This window comes from Centroberyx gerrardi, chromosome 14 (assembly GCF_048128805.1).
Source record: "Centroberyx gerrardi isolate f3 chromosome 14, fCenGer3.hap1.cur.20231027, whole genome shotgun sequence".
Taxonomy (NCBI): domain Eukaryota; kingdom Metazoa; phylum Chordata; class Actinopteri; order Beryciformes; family Berycidae; genus Centroberyx; species Centroberyx gerrardi.
In genome coordinates this window covers 2,276,300-2,296,299 of record NC_136010.1, presented here as the reverse complement: position 1 = coordinate 2,296,299, position 20,000 = coordinate 2,276,300, and the positions used below count along the sequence as shown (strand labels likewise).

Genomic DNA, 20,000 nt, shown 5'->3' with positions numbered 1-20,000 from the left:
CGCTGTTTCTTCTCTTTTATCGAAACTGTCCCGCAGCTCAGACATCGATAGCTTCAGAGAAGTGGAGTTAAAGTTTAAAGCTGCACCGGGTGATGTTTTAATGTAAAGCTGCAGCGTCTCCTCAGTGGAAACAGGAAGTGATGCGGCAGCAGGAAGTGATGCGGCAGCAGAGCAGAGCGTCTCGTCCCCGCTGACTGAGCCGCTGTAGATCCGGAAGAGAAAACTGGACTCACCAGCGTTAGATCTTTTCCTCTCTGGTCGTTTGGTTTCCTTATATAAAGCAGCACAGACCGCTTTACTGACCTCACCACACAGGGTTTCTGGGTAATGAAGTCCTCAAAAATTAAAAAAGTTAAGCTCTTGCTGCCGTTTGTGGCACCAAAGTGCGGAAATTGCGTAGCGCAGCTTTAACTCTCCAAATAAAACATTCTGCAGTAAAAACACAGAAAACATTTAGCAGCATGTCTGTCTCAGTTTGCACCTTCCTCTCACTCATAAAATAAACACTAAAACACTTATTTTTCACATAAACTAATTTTCAAAGGTATTGAGATAACAGAAGAAACCTTATAGTTCACTGCTGTACTCATAGTGTCTGCAGTTAACTTGTTGGCTCACCTGCCAGACAGGTAGACAAAAAAAATGACCTTGCACTAATCCTTTTTACCGACCAAAGTAATTAATAAACATTTTGCTTAGAAAAATATCATCCTACCCATTTTCAAAGCTATTTCAGGTGCAATCAGGTAGCGTGTTAATTTTATGAAATGGATCAAGTTTGTAATTCATTCTGAAGTGCTGGATGTTCATTTCAGACCAAACATAATGAAGGGAACATTAACCAGTCACTGATTACAACAACAGAGACAATCCTAATATGAACTGATTTGATGAAATCTCCGCCATAAAGGGTTAATATTCAGATGTTCTGTTCCTTTATGGATCCGCTCTGTTAACCGTCTCAGGGTCTGTTTGCCTCTCCGCTGCCAGGCGGATGCAAGGGGTTATGGGTAAAGAGGCCAGGGGTCACAGTGAGGTCATGCTGCTCTACATCGACTCCAGCCAGGACACAGAACTGGCTCCGGACAGGATCCAAGATGGCTGCTGCTGCACTAATGCTGCTTTCCAGAGGAGTGAGAAAGTTGGAAATTCTGCTAGTAGGAAAAATGTGATGGAACGGGCCTTCAATTCAGAATTTCTCAACCCCGAAATTTATGAGATTCAGTTATCAACATATATCAACATGTCAACATGGCAGAAAACACTGTAAACACTACACAGCATTATTTTTAGCATATTTACAATCCTCAAAAAAGACATACGTTTGTTTTTTCAGCATTGCAAGAACTTAAATTTACCAAAACACCTGTATGGTAAATGGTTAAACGTTAAATGTAAAGTTGCACTTACAGTTGCTAATATTCTATGCTAACTAGCTAGCTAACACTGCCAAATATCAGTCGCTGCTGCATGGGGAACAGGATTTTATGCTACTTTTTCTTTATGCTACTTCCTGTTTATAGTCGTGTCTCCTTCATGGAACCACTTCCTGCTGGGAAAACTGAATTTTAACACTTTGTGCCACCAACACGTAATCTGGTGTTAAAAAGTCGAGTTCATTTCACGTATTTATATGGAATCAGGTTGCATCTGTGGAAGAAAACCAGTCCTGGTCCCACAGAGGACCAGTGGACCAGTAAGACGACCAGTGTGAGTCCAGTGATGCTGAGCCTCTGTGCTGTCGTCATGGAAACCTGGAGAGTGTGTAGATAGATAGATAGATAGATAGATAAATGGATAGACAGTCAGTCAGTCTGTAGCCGCTGTTTCACTTCCATTAGTCCACATCTCAGACCAGACCATAATAATCAGCGTAACGCCTGGTTACCATGACAACAGCAGTCGGAGAAAGCAGAGAGAGAGAGGTTCCTTAAACCAGTTGGACACTTTTCTCTTTTCTCCATCTCTCCTGTGCTTTCCCTCTTTCACTTTCTTCTTCCTTTTCTGACCTCTCTCTCTCTTCTATCTCTCTCTCCCTCTCTCTCTCCCTCTCTCTCTTTCTCTCTCTCTCTTTCTCTCTCTCCCTCTCGCTCTCTTCTATCTCTCTCTCTCTGTCTCAGGAGTGGATTTGAATCTGAAAGGCCTTTTGTTGTTTCTCTGAAAGGAGCTGTAGTGAACACACACACACACACACACACAAACACACACACACACACATGCACACACACACACACACACACACTAAGGATATGATCAGCCAAATCAGCCTAACAGAGTCTCAGGCTGAAGCCAGTCTGTCTGTCTGCTGCCGGTTCACCGTGAAACAAATTAATTTCTAAATCGACTGTGTTGGTTTAAAAGACAGAAACTGGCTCTAGCATCATAAAATGTTTTTTATAGACTTAGTTCTGAATCAAATAAAAAGCAGTCAAACTTCTACAGTGTTCACAGTGTTTCCTCCAGGTTTACTGCGGTCGGTGGAAAGGCAGGAAACAGCATTTAGACCATCTGACACTGAAATCAATCGGGACTCTTCTTGCCTCACCCTGTATGAACCCTGTATCTATCTGAAAGTTGTACCTGTGCTGCTCAAGAATCATCAGAAATCCCCCCAGACATTCGCAATCCTCGGCGCCGGGCCCCAACGGACCATAATCCTCTGCAGCTGCTACGCAACTACAGCTACAAGGCAGAAGGGAACACTCAGCCCTCCAGACAGAGCGTCAGGATGAGGTAAACCTCAGCGGACAGTCTGCTAACTTCGAGGTGTCGCCTCTCTCCAGCACCCGACGAGACACACAGCATCCAAGGGGCTTTCATTAGCCCTTACAGACCAGTCATACCCTATCTCAGCCCTACAGAAACGCTACAGACACCTGGGAGGTTTTCCATTCCATGCTTTCAACAAGGTACACCCTCTGCTCCTGATTGGATCGGACCACATCCGCCTGACTGCTGCCCGAGAGCCAGTCAGGTTTGGCCCAGCTGGTCGTCCGCAGCTCGGCCGGACGCTCCAGAGTCCCGATGGTCTCGCTCCTCACCCGGCCGAGACAAAGCAGTACCTCTTCACCACTTTCCAACCAACTCCGGACCAACTCCTGTGGCAGCTCGATGTCCTACCTTACAGGAATGGGAAGCTGATTATTTTTTTTGTGGCCGCCATAGAGACCATCCTGCTCTACGGGTACGAGACATGGACCCTTTCCAAGGCCATGTCAAAGTCCCTTGATGGCTGCTGTACGCGCACGCTGCGGATGGTGCTAAACATCTGCCGGACACAGTGTGTGTCGCACAAGCGCCTCTGTGGCGAGTCGCGACCTACCCCAACTCACCAGAAAGGTTGCAGCAAGGCGACTACAGCTAGCCGGACACTGTGTAAGGCACCCCGAACCGCCCGCTAGCCGAGTCATTCTGTGGGAGCCAACACATGGGGGGATGAACCCTGGGCGACCCCCCCAAGACCACAGTCAAGACCCTAAAAGACGACTGCGGTGCCGAGACCACCGAAGAGCTGAGGGCCCTGATGGAAGAGCGAGAAGTATGGAAGGTCTGACATCGTGCCCGACGGCGGCCATCTTGGCCTGAGACGACGCAGTGAGTGAGTGAGTGAAGCTGGTCATGCGGTCCGGTCAGGAGCATGAAGTCACTCTTGAGACGAGAACCAAGCATCATCCTGACTGAAGCCAACCCATAGTACCCTACACCCGTGCGAAGGGAGCAGCTCTACGGAGGGCCAGACAGGAAGCTCATGTCACGACTCAAGGGCACCGAGAACCGACCGGTAAGAGGAAGAGATCCGGGGAAGGTCCAGACTCCAGACTGACAACAGGAACCAGGGCAGGAAACTCGCCTCTTCCTCCACCTGCCACATGGGACCCAAAGGTAATAATGCCACGACCCATTTTGGCTCCCAAACCATACTTTAAGAAACTCCGGATCAGAGTAGCCACAGGTCTCCAAGTCCAGGTTCCAGCGGGACATGCGGGACTCTTCTGTCGGCTCTGATTTCTCCACTTGGCGTCATTATGAATTATGGAGGAGTGTCGACAGGCGGCGAATCCTCCGCTGTCAGCAGTCCAAGAGAATAAAACTCAAAGTAACCTGCTTTATTCACACTAATATAATCAACTCTACTTAGGAAAAGCGAGCAGTAGCTGCTGCAGTTCTGTTATGGGTGATTTTAAATTCATGATAGAAGTTATTTTGGATGTGGGCGTTTAAACAAGTTGAACACTTGAACCGACTTCTAAGTTGTAGCAGCGAGACGTCATCCTGTTTTTCTGCTTTTTCTGTTGTGACATGAACGCAGCATCAGAGGGCGGAGTGGATATCTTCAGACAAACTGCATAGGGAGCCACATGTGTCCGAACACCGACTCTGTTTACATGGACAGCAATAATCAAGAGTATTGTTCTTATTCTGAATAAGACAATATTCATGAATGTGTCTCTTACAGATCTGTTCCCTTCATGTTCCTGTCTCCAGCTGCGGAGCAAAGTCCGGTCAGCAGGACAGAGGAGGATCACCGGAGACTCGGACAGTTTCAGACTTTACTGAAAACTTCACGATCTCCGTTTCCCTCTAAATCCTGAGCATGCTCAGTTTCAGCCTCTCCTTCTGTTTCCTGCTGTCGGTCTCTTTCTCCTCTGAAACCAGTTCAGCCTCTGGAAGGCAGAGGAGCGCCAGGCGGTCCAGAGAGTCCTGGTTGGATTCAGGTGTTTACAGTCTGAACCGCTTCAGTAATGAGACTGAAACCAGAATACTGCACATGTCTTAATGTGATTCTGCTTACTGACTATGACTTTATTCAGGTTCAGAGAATGCAGTTTACGTGGACATTTCTTAATTGTCTTAATCAGGTTCATATCAGGTTATTGCTGTCCAGGTAAATTTTGTTTCCCATCCTGAAGCGGACCTGTTAGGACGTTCTGCTGTCCTGAGGTAGAAACAGATAGTCCTCTGGGTAGAGTTCAGGGTTACAGGTCAGGGTTAAGGTTAAGGGTCAGGGTTAGGGATAGGGTGAAGGGTCAGTCAGGGTCAAAGGTCAGTTTTGTCCTCAGTGTGAGTGTCTGTAACTGAAAGCTGCTGTGATTCAGATTAATTAAACACTAAAACAGCTTTTTTTTTGTGATCTCTGCTAACAGCTCGTTGAAAACACACACACACACACACACACACACACACACACACATAGTGAAGAGCCCTCCATGATAAAAACGTATGTGTGTGTGTGTGTCAGAAGTGAGTGTTTAACATGATCACAGCTCTCTAATGGCGGCTGTAATTACCTCCTGGCAGTCTGCCAGCACCACTCACCTGTCGACACACACACACACATACACACACACACACTCTCTCTCTCTCTCTCTCTCTCTCTCTCTCTCCTACTCTCTCTCTCTCTTTCTCTGTGTGAAAATGACAGAAAATGTGCTTTGATTTTTGACTTGTTACGCCCACTGGTGTCAGAAATTCTCTGATCCTGTGTTTCAGTTTCTCAACGCTGGTATTGTTCCAGTGTCCAACATCAGTGTTTAAAAAGAAAAAGAAATCCATAAAAAAAAAACCTCACACTTAAGAGCTCAAATATTGAAACTGATTATAGAAATCAAACTCATGATGCTCTTACCAAGTTTTTATCCTATTAAAACCATATTGCATTGAAAAGTCCTAGATATTTAGTTTTCTTTAAGATATTAAATTGATACTGGACTCTTGACTTGTTCTGACTTGACTTGCTGTTCTACATTTAGACTTGAGACTTGACTTGAGACTCGTGCCTCAAGACTTGAGACTGACTTGGGACTGGAACAAAGTTGACTTGGTCACACCTCTGCTGATGAAAAATAGAATAGGACTCCAGGTGATGTTTGTCTGATTGTCTGCTGCAGGTTTCTCTCCCTGGTTGATTCATGTAAAGCTTCTCTCACACACTAGCTGTCAGATTTCTGTGTGAACTTTTCCTGCAGCTCTGGTGTTTTCTGGTGTCTGTAAACTTCCTTGCAGAAAGCGTTCACACCTGACATGACGGTGAGGCGAGGCCGGATGTCGAAGACGTCACTTGTTATTGTTGTAGGAAAATGGCGGATGAGCAGCTTCTGTGTTTCTCCTGCTGATATTAATGTTTCATGTTAATCTGCTGCTCCTCCTCATCTCCGAGTCCGTCCCATTTACAGACGTTTTGGAAAACAAAAAATTCGCTCGCATCGCTTTCGTTTTCAAACTTTCAGCTAGTAGTGAGTGTTTCTTCCTCCATCGTCTTCTGAAGGTTTTGAAGCTGCAGATTGTGTTTACGGTCGCCGCCATGTTGACATTTTTTGGAGCCGGAGCAGCCAAAGAGAGGCAGAGGGGTGGAGCCAAGGTGGAGGGGGCGGAGTTTGGGTCGTCCGCAGAGCCGCAGCTCCGCCTGCTATTGGCCCGTAATCGACGACCTGTCGATCACTAGGAAAACAACCCTGTGTTTTATCTGTTATATCTGTTAATGACACAATTGTTTTGAAAATCTCCATAAAGACACACATTAGAAGAAGTGAAATTAGCTGCTGAGGTCAAAACCTCTTGTGGAGAAAATGTATTGACTTGATTTTTATTAGAAGTTGGGTTGTGGTCCGTTGACTTCATGGAGTTGGAGGTTTGGAGTCTTTTTGGAGCCGGACTCTAGCGGACGTTAGAGGAGCTGCTGCTGCTGAACTTCAGGACTCTGGCTCCGTTCACACACGACCTGACACTGAAAATGTAAAATGTGTGTGATATTTGTGGGTGAAGCTTCATGTGTGAACGGGGCTTCAGTGTGTAGAGCGTATCCGGCGTCTGCAGCAGCCATTCAGATGTGTTCAGTCAGGCTGCTGCTTCCCTGTCAGAGGAAACAGGCTGAGGAGAGGAATTCTGTTCCTGAGGACAAACTGTCTGTCAATCTCTCTCTCTCTCTCTCTCTCTCTCTCTCTCTCTCTCTCTCTCTCTCTCTGCTTGTCATTCAGTAGAGGTGTTGTGTCAGATAACAGCAGTTCATTAGACAGATAACACATCTCATCCTTTTCTCCTCAGCTTTCTCTCTCTCTCTCTGTCTCTCTCTCACTCTCTCTCTGTCTGTCTCTCTCTCTCTCTCTCTCTCACTCTCTCTCTGTCTCTGTCTCTGTCTCTCTCTCTCTCTGTCTCTCTCTCTCCGTCTCAGTTCTATTCAGTTCAATTTGCTTTATTGACATGAATGTCATAAAGAAACAATACTGCCAAAGCATTCAACAATACAACAGTACAAATAATTAAAAAAATGTATGTAAAAAAAGATACATTCTGAAAAGAATTCCATTTAACAAACATAAAAACAAACAATAAAACTATTAATATAATAGAAACAAACATAAATACACATCTATTGTTGAGGTGATAATGAGAAAAACAATGAGATGCAACGCCGGAAGTAGGACGTTTCTTTCTCTCTCTCTCTCTCTCTCTCTCTCTCTTTCTTTACCTCCCCTACCTCTGTCCCTCTCTCTCTCTCTGTGTTTCTTTACCTTTATCTGCCTCTTCCTCTCACTTTTCCTCTCTTTCTCCTTTATTGCTGCTTTGCTCTCTCTCTCTCATGTAAAGTTTTTTTTTTTACATTAGTATGCCTGCTTACACATCCATATGAAACTGGGATGTAGATGGATGGATTTGAGGGAAAATGAAAGACGTGTAGCCATGTGTAAATGAGCGAGGGATGGATGCTGGGAGAGAGAGAGAGAGAGAGAGAGAGAGAGTACTAAAGAGAGACGTGTACTGCTGTGTAAATGAGGCGGGGGGGAGGGAGAAACATGTAGTGGAGTGTAAATATGGATGGGATGGAGGGATGAGAGGGGAAGGATGGTGAGGTAGGAGGGAATGTGTGTGTGTGTGTGTGTGTGTGTGTGTGTGAGAGAGAGAGAGAGAGACACACAGATAGAGAGAGAGAGAGGGAGAGAGAGAGAGAGGCGTGGTTGTGTAAATGTGTGTAAATGAGGTCTTGTATTTAGATGATGCTTCTGTCTTCATGTTCTATTCATGTTGAAGCACTGTGTGTGTGTGTGTGTGTGTGTGTGTGTGTGTGTGTGTGTGTGTGTGCAGATGGAGCAGATGGGCAGAGTGTCTCTGGAGGCTGTTTAAAGAGATATTCCACCCTAAAGCAGAATTCCCATGCGGTTGTTCCTGTCCTTTGGTGTCAGTCAGTGTTGAGTTCAATTACAAAACGCTGCACATCTTTATATTTTTGGACTTTTTAATTCAAATTTCATTCAATTTTAGTCTTTACCTGAAGTGTCTCTTGCAATATCTTTCAACTCTAGAGGATCCAGTCTGTTAAAGCGTCTCATTTAGTCAACCAAAGCCTTATGCTGCTGTCCTTTAGAGAGTAATTTGGTTTAATTCAGTGTGAATTATCCATGCAAAAGGCTTTTTAACATTTTCAGTTGAACAAGATTTGCCTTGGCCCTTTCCTTGTTTTTGTATTATTTTGGTTTAATTTTTGATCTATTAATTATTTTCTGTGATAGAGATCTCATGTTGGACCCACACTCTTTAATTAACTTTCAGTTTATTCAGTGTTTTTTTTTAACATTCAAATTCTGACATTTTGGATGAGAAAGTCGTCATAAATAAAACGTCTTTTAGTAAATAACAGAGACGTGATACCCTGTCATTAACTCAGCTTGGATTTACATTTTGAATCAATGAAGTGATCCCAGCTGTGGCCATTTCACGGCGGCCATTTTGTGTTCCTCCTACCAGTGATTCAGATTAATTTAATTGAGGATGTGAATGAAACTGAGTCGTTGAGTTGTACAGTGCAGTTCGGATCTGTTTTGGATAGAAACATTTTGGTTTTTGTCACAGTAAACAGTGAGAAGTCAGTCAGCAGTGTCCAGATATGAATCATTGATGTCGGGTTGTGATGTGCAGCCTCCGGAGCCGCGCCTCGCTCATCACTTCATCACAAGACGCTCCACAGCTGCTTTATTGATGAGGGAGATGTGAGTTTATTTTCAGAGCCGGCTCTCCGCTCAGCAGCTCCATGTAAGCATGAATGTTGAATCCACACCGCCTCATCACTTTTAATCTTGTTGTTGTTGTGTTGTTTCTAATCTCTGTTGCCATGGGAAAACCTCGTGACTCCAGTGTGGGTGATTTTTCACGTTTTAGCTTGAGGCTCAGGCTGAAAACGAGGCTGGTTTACTTCGTTCTTGAGTAGATGACATTTTGGCGATATGAGGTTTTCACTAGACAGCAACTTTGTTTGATGTTTCGAATTTTAAACCACTTTCATCTCCTTTTTATACATTATACTCCTTGTTTTGATGCTTTTTGTAAAACCCTTTGTAGCCTCTACTTTTAGGTAAGGGGTGGGCTATATATAAAAGCTTATTATGGTTATTTTAATATAATTATTTAATTATTATCTGTCGGTTAAAAAAGATCCAATTCCAATGGTGAAGTCAGTGGTATCATGTGGTATCGATTCAGCTTTAAGTGAAATACAAGAAGATCTGCACACAAAAATGCTCCCATATGAAGTATTTAATAGAAATGATGTTCCTCAGACTTTCTACAAACAACAGAGAATCGCCATCTTGAATACCCATAAACCCTAGTACAAAGTCACGTGACACAACACACCATCGATTGAGCTTTTGCAACCAAAAGATCTCCAGTTGCTCGTCACGCCAACAGTAAGGAACCAGAAACTACGGCCACTTCCTCCAAACATCTGTCCAGAAAAACATTCTCCCATTCACCGTCAACAGAGCAGCTACTGGTTTGTCTCTTGATGACATCAGAGACTCTGGTTCCTCTGGTTCCTCTGGTTCCTCTGGTTCCTCTGGTTCCTTTGGTTCCTCTGGTTACTTTGGTTCCTCTAGTTCATTGGTTCCTGTGGTTCATTTGTTTCTCTAGTTCCTTCATTTCTCTAGTTCCTTTGGTTCCTTTGATATCTCTGCTTCCTTTTGTTCTTCTGGTTCCTCTGGTTCCTTTGGTTTCCTCTTGTTCCTCTGTTTCCTCTAGTTTCTTTGGTTCCTTTAGTTCGTCAAGTTTTCCTTCAGTTAATCTGGTTCCTTTGGTTCCTCTGATTCCTTTGGTTCCTCTTGCACGTCACGCCAACAGTTCCTCTGGTTCTTCTGGTTACTTTGGTACCTCTCGTTCCTTAGGTTCCTGTGGTTCATTTGTTTCTCTAGTTCCTTCATTTCTCTAGTTCCTTTGGTATCTCTGCTTCCTTTTGTTCTTCTGGTTCCTCTGGTTCCTTTGGTTCCTCTGGTTCCTCTTGTTCCTTTGGTTCCTCTAGTTCCTTTGGGTCCTCTGGTTCTTTTGGTTCCTCTGGTTCATCTGATTCCTTTGGTTCCTCTAGTGCCTTTAGTTCCTCTGGTTCCTTTGGTTTCCTCTTGTTCCTCTGTTTCCTCTAGTTTCTTTGGTTTCTTTGGTTCCTTTAGTTCGTCAAGTTCCTTCAGTTAATCTGGTTCCTTTGGTTCCTCTAGTTCCTTGGTTCCTCTCGTTCCTTTGGTTCCTCTGGTTCATTTGTTTCTCTAGTTCATTTGGTTCCTCTGGTTACTTTGGGTCCTCTAGTTCCTTGGTTCCTCTCGTTCCTTTGGTTCCTCTGGTTCATTTGTTTCTCTAGTTCATTTGGTTCCTCTGGTTACTTTGGGTCCTCTGGTTCCTTTGGTTCCTCTGGTTCCTCTAGTTCCTCTAGTTTCTCTGGTTCTTCTGGTTCCTTAGGCTCCTCTGGTTCCTTGCTCTGGGAGAGAGAGACCATCTAAGATCAGAGGGAGTTCAGTTTTATGGTGGAGAGGAAGAAAGAGGAGAGAGAAAGACTCTGTTGGTTAATTGATGATTCATTTCTTGTTACATGCTTTGGCGATATTGTTTCTTTTTAAACTGTCATGCCAATAAAGCACATTGGATTGAATTGAATTGAATTCAAAGACAGGAGAGGAAGCAGAGGGAGAGAAAAAAATACAGGAGAAAAAGGAGAGGAAAGAGCAGAGGAAGGAGAGGAAAAGACAGTAGAGGAAAAGAGGATAGGGAAGAGGAGAAGAGTGAGAGGAAAGGAGGGGGAATTATCGTAATAAAACAGCTCCAGGGGGAGAGAGAGAGAGAGAGAGGGAGAGGAGAGAGATAGATGCACTGAGAGAGCGAGGGAGTCAGAGTGCAGAGAGTGGGCATGGAGGGAGGGAGCGAGTGACTGTGGAGAGAGAGAGAGAGAGAGAGAAGCAGAGATAGAGATCGCTGCAAACACAAGGGAAGAGAGAATAGCACAGAGAGAAACCGAGGTAAAGAGGCAGAGGAGAAGAGAGAGAGGGAGAATAGAGAGAGGGATAGAGCGAGCGAAAGTAATGGAGAGAGAAGGTTAGAGTCAGATAGAGAGAGAGACAGCAACAGAGGGATAAACAGAGAGAAATAGAGAGAGAAACGACAGAAAGAGACAACAAGAAAGTGATAGAGAGAGAGAGACGGAGACAGGTGGATAGAGAGAGAGAGAGAGAGACGGAGAGAGGTGGATAGAGAGAGAGAGAGACGGAGAGAGGTGAATAGAGAGAGAGAGAAGAGAGAGAGAGAGAGGGGGAGGAGAAGAGAGAAGGGTCAGAGCGGCAGTGCAGCGGTGTTACGGCGGGACCGTGCGGTTGTTGAGGGGACCGTGCGGTTGTCAAGGGGACTGAGTGGTTGTCGAGGGGACGGTCTGGTTGTCGAGGGGACAGAGTGGTTGTCGAGGGGACGGTCTGGTTGTCGAGGGGACCGTCTGGTTGTCGGGGGGACCGTCTGGTTGTCACAGGGATTACTGCCATGCCAGCGCCGCGATAACAGCCAACAGGACCTGAGGTTGCCGGTTCAGCGGCGGACGGAGCCTACAAGCAAGGCAGCACAGCATGAGGAGGAGGAGGTGAGGAGGAGGAGGTGAGGAGGAGGAGGTGAGGAGAGAGACGGAGAGAGACGGAGAGAGGGAGGAGGAAGACCAGTTAAGAAACTGGATGGAACTGAATGGACGAGCGATGTTGGGCTGAATAAAAGAAAAGACTTACAAAAGGAGGAAGAGATCTGTATTTTAATGCTTTAGCAATATTGTTCTTAGCTTTCATGCCAATAAACCATGTTGAATTGAATTGAAAGGGAAGGAGAGAAAAAGAAAGACTGGGAGAGAGAGAGAGAGAGAGAGGGTGTAAGAGAAAGGGAGAGAGAGGGAGAGAAAAAGAGAAGAAGTGTCAGTTTGTCTTAACCTGATGTATTACTTGTTCTGCAGAATATTTAGATGTTCCTGTCTTCTATTTGGATGAGTTTTGTTTGACTGTTTCTGCTCTCTGTCAGTTCAGCAGTCTGTTACAGTCTGTAGCTCGTCTTGTGACTGATACTTTGTCTTCATTAGCTCTGGTCAGGTTAACTGTGGTGTGGTGTGGTGTGGTTTGTCTTGATTTGGTTTGTCTTGATTTGGTTTGGTTTGTCTTGATTTGGTTTGGTTTGTCTTGATTTGGTTTGTCTTGATTTGGTTTGTCTTGATTTGGTTTGGTTTGTCTTGATTTGGTTTGGTTTGTCTTGATTTGGTTTGTCTTGATTTGGTTTGGTTTGTCTTGATTTGGTTTGGTTTGTCTTGGTTAGGTTTGTCTTGGTATGGTTAGGTTTGGTTTGTCTTGGTTTGGTTTGGTTAGTTTAGGTTAGGTTAGGTCAGATTAGGTTTGTCAAGGTTTGGTTTGGTTTGGTTTTGTTAGGCTAGGTGTGGTTAGGTTTGGTTTGGTTTGGTTTGTCTTCGTTTGGTTTGGTTAAATTTGGGTTGGTTTGGTTTGGTTAGGTTTGGTTTGGTTTGGTTTGTCTTCGTTTGGTTTGGTTAAATTTGGGTTGGTTTGGTTTGGTTAGGTTTGGTTTGGTTTGGTTTGGTTTGGTTTGGTTTGGTTTGGTCTGTTTTGGTTCGTCTTGGTTTGGTTTGGTTTGTCTTCATTTGGTTTGGTTAAATTTGGGTTGGTTTGGTTTGGTTAGGTTTGGTTTGGTTTGGTTTGGTCTGTTTTGGTTCGTCTTGGTTTGGTTTGGTTTGTCTTGCTTAGGATTGGTTAGGCTTGGTTTGGTTTGTCTTGGTTTGGTTTGGTTAGGTTAGGTTTGGTTTGTCCTGGTTTATCTTTGTTTAGTTAGATTAGGTTACGTTTGGTTTGGTTTGTCTTCGTTTGGTTTGATTAGGTTTGGTTAAGTTTGGTTTGGTTTGTCTTCGTTTGGTTTGGTTTGTCTTGGTTTGGTTTGGTTAGTTTTGGTTTGTCTCGGTTTGTTAGGTTTGGTTAAGTTTGGTTTGGTTTGTCTTGGTTTGGTTTGGCTTGGGTTGTCTCGGTTTGGTTAGATTAGGTTACGTTAGGTTTGGTTTGTCTTCATTTGGTTTGGTTTAGTTTGTCTCGGTTTGTCTTGGTTTGGTTTGGTTTGGTTTGGTTTGGTTTGGTTTGGTTTGGTTTGAGTGGGCCAGCAGGACAAAGAGCAGCAGCATTTAAAACTATTGAATAAATCTCATATACCTTGACTCAGCGTTTGGTTTCAGCAGTTCAGTGAGAGAACAGAGAAACAAACAGCAGCAATATTCAGTTTCCTTCTTCTTCTTCTTCTTCTTCTCCAAATCACTTATTTTAAGAAGCAGGTGGTCATTTGATATCACTTACTGGTAAAACTCAATCCTGCACAAAACTTTCTCACCATGTTCAGAAAACATTCTGCTAATATTTAATGACAGTTGAAGATCTTTGGCCTGGATATGACAGGCGGCTCAGCTGTGGTCCAGCCTGGTTTGGCCTGGTTTGGTCTGGTTCTAACTAACTAAACTAAACTAAACTAACTATCTATCTGTCCTGGGTTAGCCAGTCTGTCCTGGGTCTAAACACAGTGAGACAGGCTGAGTCAGACAGGAGTGGAGACAAGACAAACGATTCTGACAGGAAATAAACGCCATAAATACTGACATATTTATTGCTAACAGTCAGGAAATATTGGCTGACATATTGATCAAAGAGACAAAAAATATTGGCAAATGTATTGATCTTCATGTCCCGGCCTGTGATATATAAACTCATACGTTAATATTTCAAGACCAAAACTAGCTTGGTAATAAAGACTAGGTTTCTCTTCTTTCTGTCTCATACTAAGTTGTGTCAGGAAACAGTGACCTGACCTTTGACCTTTCACCTCAGCTCCGGCTGATCACTGGGTGACATTTCACTGCTGGTCTTCACCTGCTGTGTTTCACAGACACTGATGAATATGGAACAGTGGGCCATGTTTTCACTGTATCTGTCTTTGTCTCTCTACCTTTCTCTCTCTCTTTCTCTCTCTCTCGCTACCATTCTCTCTCTTTGTCTCTCTCTCTCTCTTTACTTCTCGCTCTGCTTCCCACCTCTGCCTCTCTATTTCTCTCTCCGTTATGTTTCTCTTTCTACCTCTTTCTCTCTCTCTACTGCTCTCCCCCTCACCTCTCTCTCTCTCTCTCTACCACTCTCCCTCTTTGTCTCTCTCTCTTTACCTCGCTCTCCTCCCCACCTCTCTGCCTCTCTCCCTCCAACGTTATGTTTCTCTCTCTCTCTCTCTCTACCTCTCTCTTTATTGACATTCATAACATTTCATTCCTTCGCCGGCCGGCTACATCAGCGCTGAGGCCCGCCCACCTCATGAATATTAATGAGCAGGCCGAGGCCACCGAGGAGCCTGAGCCAAAGAGGGTCCATCAGGATGAGAGTCGACAGAATTTATGAGCCTCGCGGGCGTTTTTAGTTCAGAAGTGCGCGCCTGCACGTGTCCGAGCGCACGATATGTAAACTCAAACATTAATATGCATGGTTTTCCCATCTGTCTGCCTGCCTGTCTGTCTGCCTGCCTGTCTGTCTGCCTGTCTGTCTGCTTGTCTTTGGGTTATATGCTGTCTGGTGTGCTGCTGTCCTGCAGGTGAGGATCTAATATTTCACTGATGTCAGAGATAAAACAAGCTGTCAGGAATCAGGAGCAGAGACAGAGGGTTTTTTCAGGCTGGCCTCCCTGCAGTTTGAATCAGTTTTGAAGCGGTTTCACTGCACAGATGTTTCAATAAGTAAGGATTAATTAGTATTCAAAACATAAAGACAACTCTTGAGCATGGTGATGAAGATGATGGACGTTTGAAGATGAGCAGGTCGGCCACAGACGGGCCGCACATGATTATTTGCGTCATTAGCGGGAACTAACATGTAACTACTGGTACGTTCCCAGTAATGTGATTCCTTTGTTCAGTAACAGTAGTGTAAGGGATTACAATTTTAAATTCAGAAAGAGTAATTGATTACATTTTCAGAGTAACTTGCCCAACACTGTCTACCAGAGATGAAATGAAAAAAAAAAAAAGATAAATGAAACTGTCAGTTAACGATGTCGTTCTTGATTCATTAATAAATGCTTAATCGCTTATCAGCATATTACTTAACAGTGAATGGGAGGTAGTCAATTAGTGGTAATCCAGTGATTAATAAACCAAATAATTAAACATTAACTAGCGAACCAAAATGTTAACGTCATTTTCTATCCTCTGTTCCCAGCAGACAGAAACACTGATCCTTCCTGCTCAGGTCATGTGCTTTACAGTTTGTTCCAGTTTGTTCCAGTTTGTTGAAAGTTTAATTCAAACACGAACATGAAAATCCTGATAGTTAAGTTGTTATCAGTTGTCATATCCTCAGTTGTACAGATGATTGTGTTTGACCCAGAATGACAGAGAATAATAATCCTGCAGTTTGAGTCGGGGTTAGTCTGATCCCAGGTCAGTTTCATAATGAGACTTTGTGACATAACGGACAGCAGACTGGATTACTGACATCTGACCACGGTGCTGCTCACTACAGGACAGAACATGAAGCACACACACACACACACACACACACACACACGTGCACATTTATGCATATGCTCACAAACTCACATCTTTTAGTTCTTTTGTTTGTTTTATTTTTTCATGTCTCTGTTTTTGAATTGAGTCAGCAGTATTACTTATGTCTCCAGTGTTTTATCCCATTGTTCCTATTTGGGTGTTTTTTGTTTTAGGTGTGTGTGTGTGTGTGTGTGTGTGTGGCTCCATATTCTGTCATAGCGGAGAACACACACTCTGCAAGTCCACTCCTCCTCCTCTGTACTCTGTAGGCTGAGACATTTCTATAGAGAGAGAAAAGAGCAGTGGGAGAGAGAGCTAAGAGAGAGATGGATAGGGAGTAGAGAGAGAGATAAAGATGGAATCAGAGAGAGAGAGAGAGAGAGAGAGAGAGATAAAGATGGAATCAGAGAGAGAGAGAGAGAGAGAGAGAGAGAGAGAGAGAGAGAGAGAGAGAGAGAGAGAGAGAGAGAGAGAGAGAGAGAGAGAGAGAGAGAGAGAGAGAGGTGTGTGTGTCCCTCTCTCTCAGCAGGATGTATGTAATCTCAGTATATTCACAGCTGGAGCCACCAGACCACTTTAACTATGAGAGCTTCACCACACTGACACTATACTGGCCTCACTGGGTGTGTGTGTGTGTGTGTGTGTAGGTGTGTGTGTGTGTGTGTGTGTGTGGTGTGTGTTTTCCTAAAGAGCAGTGAGCCTCCCCCTGTGTTTTGATTACTGGCTAATCTGCATGACGCACCCTGCTGTGAGCTGCCACACACACACACACACACACACACACACACACACACACACACAGACAGCCACACACACACACACTCCTGCTGTGCTTTGTGTCAGTGTGACTGATAGGATTGCGCTGTTTTATTATCAGAGAAACAAAGGACTGCAGCTAATAACTGCTGTGTGTGTGTGTGTGTGTGTGTGTGTGTGTGTGTGGGTGGATAAGACACCAGAATCCTGATTTCAGCCTCCTGTCACGTTTTCCTGTAATTATTTTGACCAAAAAAACAGAACGCAGTGTTTTTTTCTGATATTTTTTATCAATATTCTCAAAGCTGCACAGTAAATAAACACAGAGCGTCACATATTCATATTCACCGCAGTACAAATCAGTCATTTTCAGTCATAGTAATTGCAAAAAACGTCCATCTTAACGAGTCATTTAGTCTCATATTTAGCTTCAAATCTTATTGTTCTTAAACCAAGAGAAACATTCTGCAGTGAGGAGAGAGAGAGTGTTGAAAATGACTCTTCTTCAAACAAGTTGATTTGCGTTGGAAACAAGTGAAATAATCTAACAACATTGGCAGTTTTCTTCACTTGTTTTAAGAAAATTAAGATTTTTAGGACTCAATTAGAGGCTAAATGTTAACGTGGAGTTAAGCGACCAAACGAAAGGAAAATGAGGAGGAGATTGTCTGAAAAGCGGGGCCTCCTCCATGCTGTTGGTTCCAAAAAACAGAAAAAATACATAAAACTGTCATCTGCAAACGGTCGGTGAGATTATCCTGTAGTGTGAACGGGCTTCAGATGGAGACTTTGGCCTGACAAGAGTTTTTCCAGCGTGTTTGTTCCTGCAGTGTGAAGCTACAAGACTGAAATCAGAGTGACACTGCTGACAGCCAATGGGAGTTCAGATATAGGAGGAAGAAAATGAACCAGAAGAGAAGTCACTTTTAACAAGAACGCCCACTCACATAGAGAGTTTACATCAGTAGATATTCCCAACGCCGCTCACTTCCCACTCTGGATAAATTGCTATATAATTTCATTTGGAGGAATAAATCTCTTATAAAATGACAGTGTGCCTGGATCAATCTCACACCTGATGTTCAGACTGAACGTCCGTCTGGTTTCACTCCATCATCCAGCTGAGATTTCCTCCTCGTTAGCTGTTTTCTGTGTGGGGGGGTTGATTTTCCCCGAACCGATCACTAGTGACCGACGTATCTGAACCGATCACTAGTGACCGACGTATCTGAACCGATCACTAGTGACCGAGTATCTGAACCGATCACTAGTGACCCGACGTATCTGAACCGATCACTAGTGACCGAGTATCTGAACCGATCACTAGTGACCGACGTATCTGAACCGATCACTAGTGACAGACGTATCTGAACCGATCACTAGTGACCGACGTATGTGAATCGATCACTAGTGACTGAGTATCTGAACCGATCACTAGTGACTGACGTATCTGAACCGATCACTAGTGACCGACGTATCTAAACCGATCACTAGTGACGACATATCTGAACCGATCACTAGTGACTGACGTATCTGAACCGATCACTAGTGACTGAGTATCTGAACCGATCACTAGTGACGACGTATCTGAACCGATCACTAGTGACCGACGTATTTGAACCGATCACTAGTGACTGAGTATCTGAACCGATCACTAGTGACCGACGTATTTGAACCGATCACTAGTGACTGAGTATCTGAACCGATCACTAGTGACTGAGTATCTGAACCGATCACTAGTGACCGACGTATTTGAACCGATCACTAGTGACTGAGTATCTGAACCGATCACTAGTGACCGACGTATCTGAACCGATCACTAGTGACTGAGTATCTGAACCGATCACTAGTGACTGACACAACCGCCCGCTCTGACGTTATTTTCAGATTTCTAATTCAACAAATCTGTTCTGCTGAAACACCAATGAAAAACTGTTACACGAACAGTTCAAACTTTGGTCCTGCCCACAAAGGCTCTGATTGGCTCGATTGTTTCTCCGAGCGCCCGTCACTGGAAGCTCACAGGTTTGATCCCAGGTTTGTTTATCTTCCAGAAGCTGAGACTCCAGGGGAAGCGGCCGATTGGTTGAGCTGTCGGGAGGTCAGGGGTCGAAGGCCATGGCGGGCCGACTCCTCCTCTTCCTGTTCGTCTCCCTGACGTTAGGCCACGCCCACTTCCTGTCCGGCCAGCGTCTCAAGCCCCGCCTTCAGAGAGACAGACGGAACATTCGGCCAAACATCATCCTCATCCTGACTGATGACCAGGACGTAGAGCTAGGTAACGTAAACACTGAAACACCGCTGACGTAGAGCTAGGTAACGTAAACACTGAAACACCGCTGACGACCGGGACGTAGAGCTAGGTAACGTAAACACTGAAACACCGCTGACGACCGGGACGTAGAGCTAGGTAACGTAAACACTGAAACACCACTGACGACCGGGACGTAGAGCTAGGTAACGTAAACACTGAAACACCGCTGACGACCGGGACGTAGAGCTAGGTAACGTAAACACTGAAACACCACTGACGACCGGGACGTAGAGCTAGGTAACGTAAACACTGAAACACCGCCGACGACCGGGACGTAGAGCTAGGTAACATAAACACTGAAACACCGCTGACGACCTGGACGTAGAGCTAGGTAACATAAACACTGAAACACGACCGGGACGTAGAGCTAGGTAATGTAAACACTGAAACACGACCGGGACGTAGAGCTAGGTAACATAAACACTAAACACCGCTGACGACCGGGACGTAGAGCTAGGTAACATAAACACTGAAACACCGCTGACGACCGGGACGTAGAGCTAGGTAACATAAACACTGAAACACCGCTGACGACCGGGACGTAGAGCTAGGTAACATAAACACTAAACACCGCTGACGACCGGGACGTAGAGCTAGGTAACATAAACACTGAAAACACCGCTGACGACCGGGACGTAGAGCTAGGTAACATAAACACTAAACACCGCTGACGACCGGGACGTAGAGCTAGGTAACGTAAACACTGAAACACCGCTGACGACCGGGACGTAGAGCTAGGTAACGTAAACACTGAAACACCGCTGACGACCTGGACGTAGAGCTAGGTAACGTAAACACTGAAACACAGCTGACGTAGAGCTAGGTAACATAAACACTGAAACACCGCTGACGACCGGGACGTAGAGCTAGGTAACGTAAACACTGAAACACGACCGGGACGTAGAGCTAGGTAACATAAACACTATTACTATATCTATAACTGTTACTATAACTATAACTATAGCTATTGCTATTGCTATAACTATAACTATTGCTATAACTATTACTATTACTATTACTATAACTGTTAGTTTTACCTTTACTATTACTATTGCTATTACTGGTACTATCCCTGATACTACATTA

The 20,000-nt window shown here is 44.5% G+C and overlaps 1 long non-coding RNA gene across 1 annotated transcript in view; it reads left to right on the top strand.

The window, feature by feature from the left end:
• LOC144542310 (uncharacterized) overlaps positions 1 to 18,873 on the top strand; it is a 49,458-nt gene extending 30,585 nt beyond the window's left edge. The window contains exon 4 of the long non-coding RNA XR_013507164.1: positions 18,655 to 18,873. This is a non-coding gene — a long non-coding RNA (uncharacterized LOC144542310). The remainder of the gene's footprint in view (positions 1 to 18,654) is intronic.
• Positions 18,874 to 20,000: the final 1,127 nt, after the last annotated feature.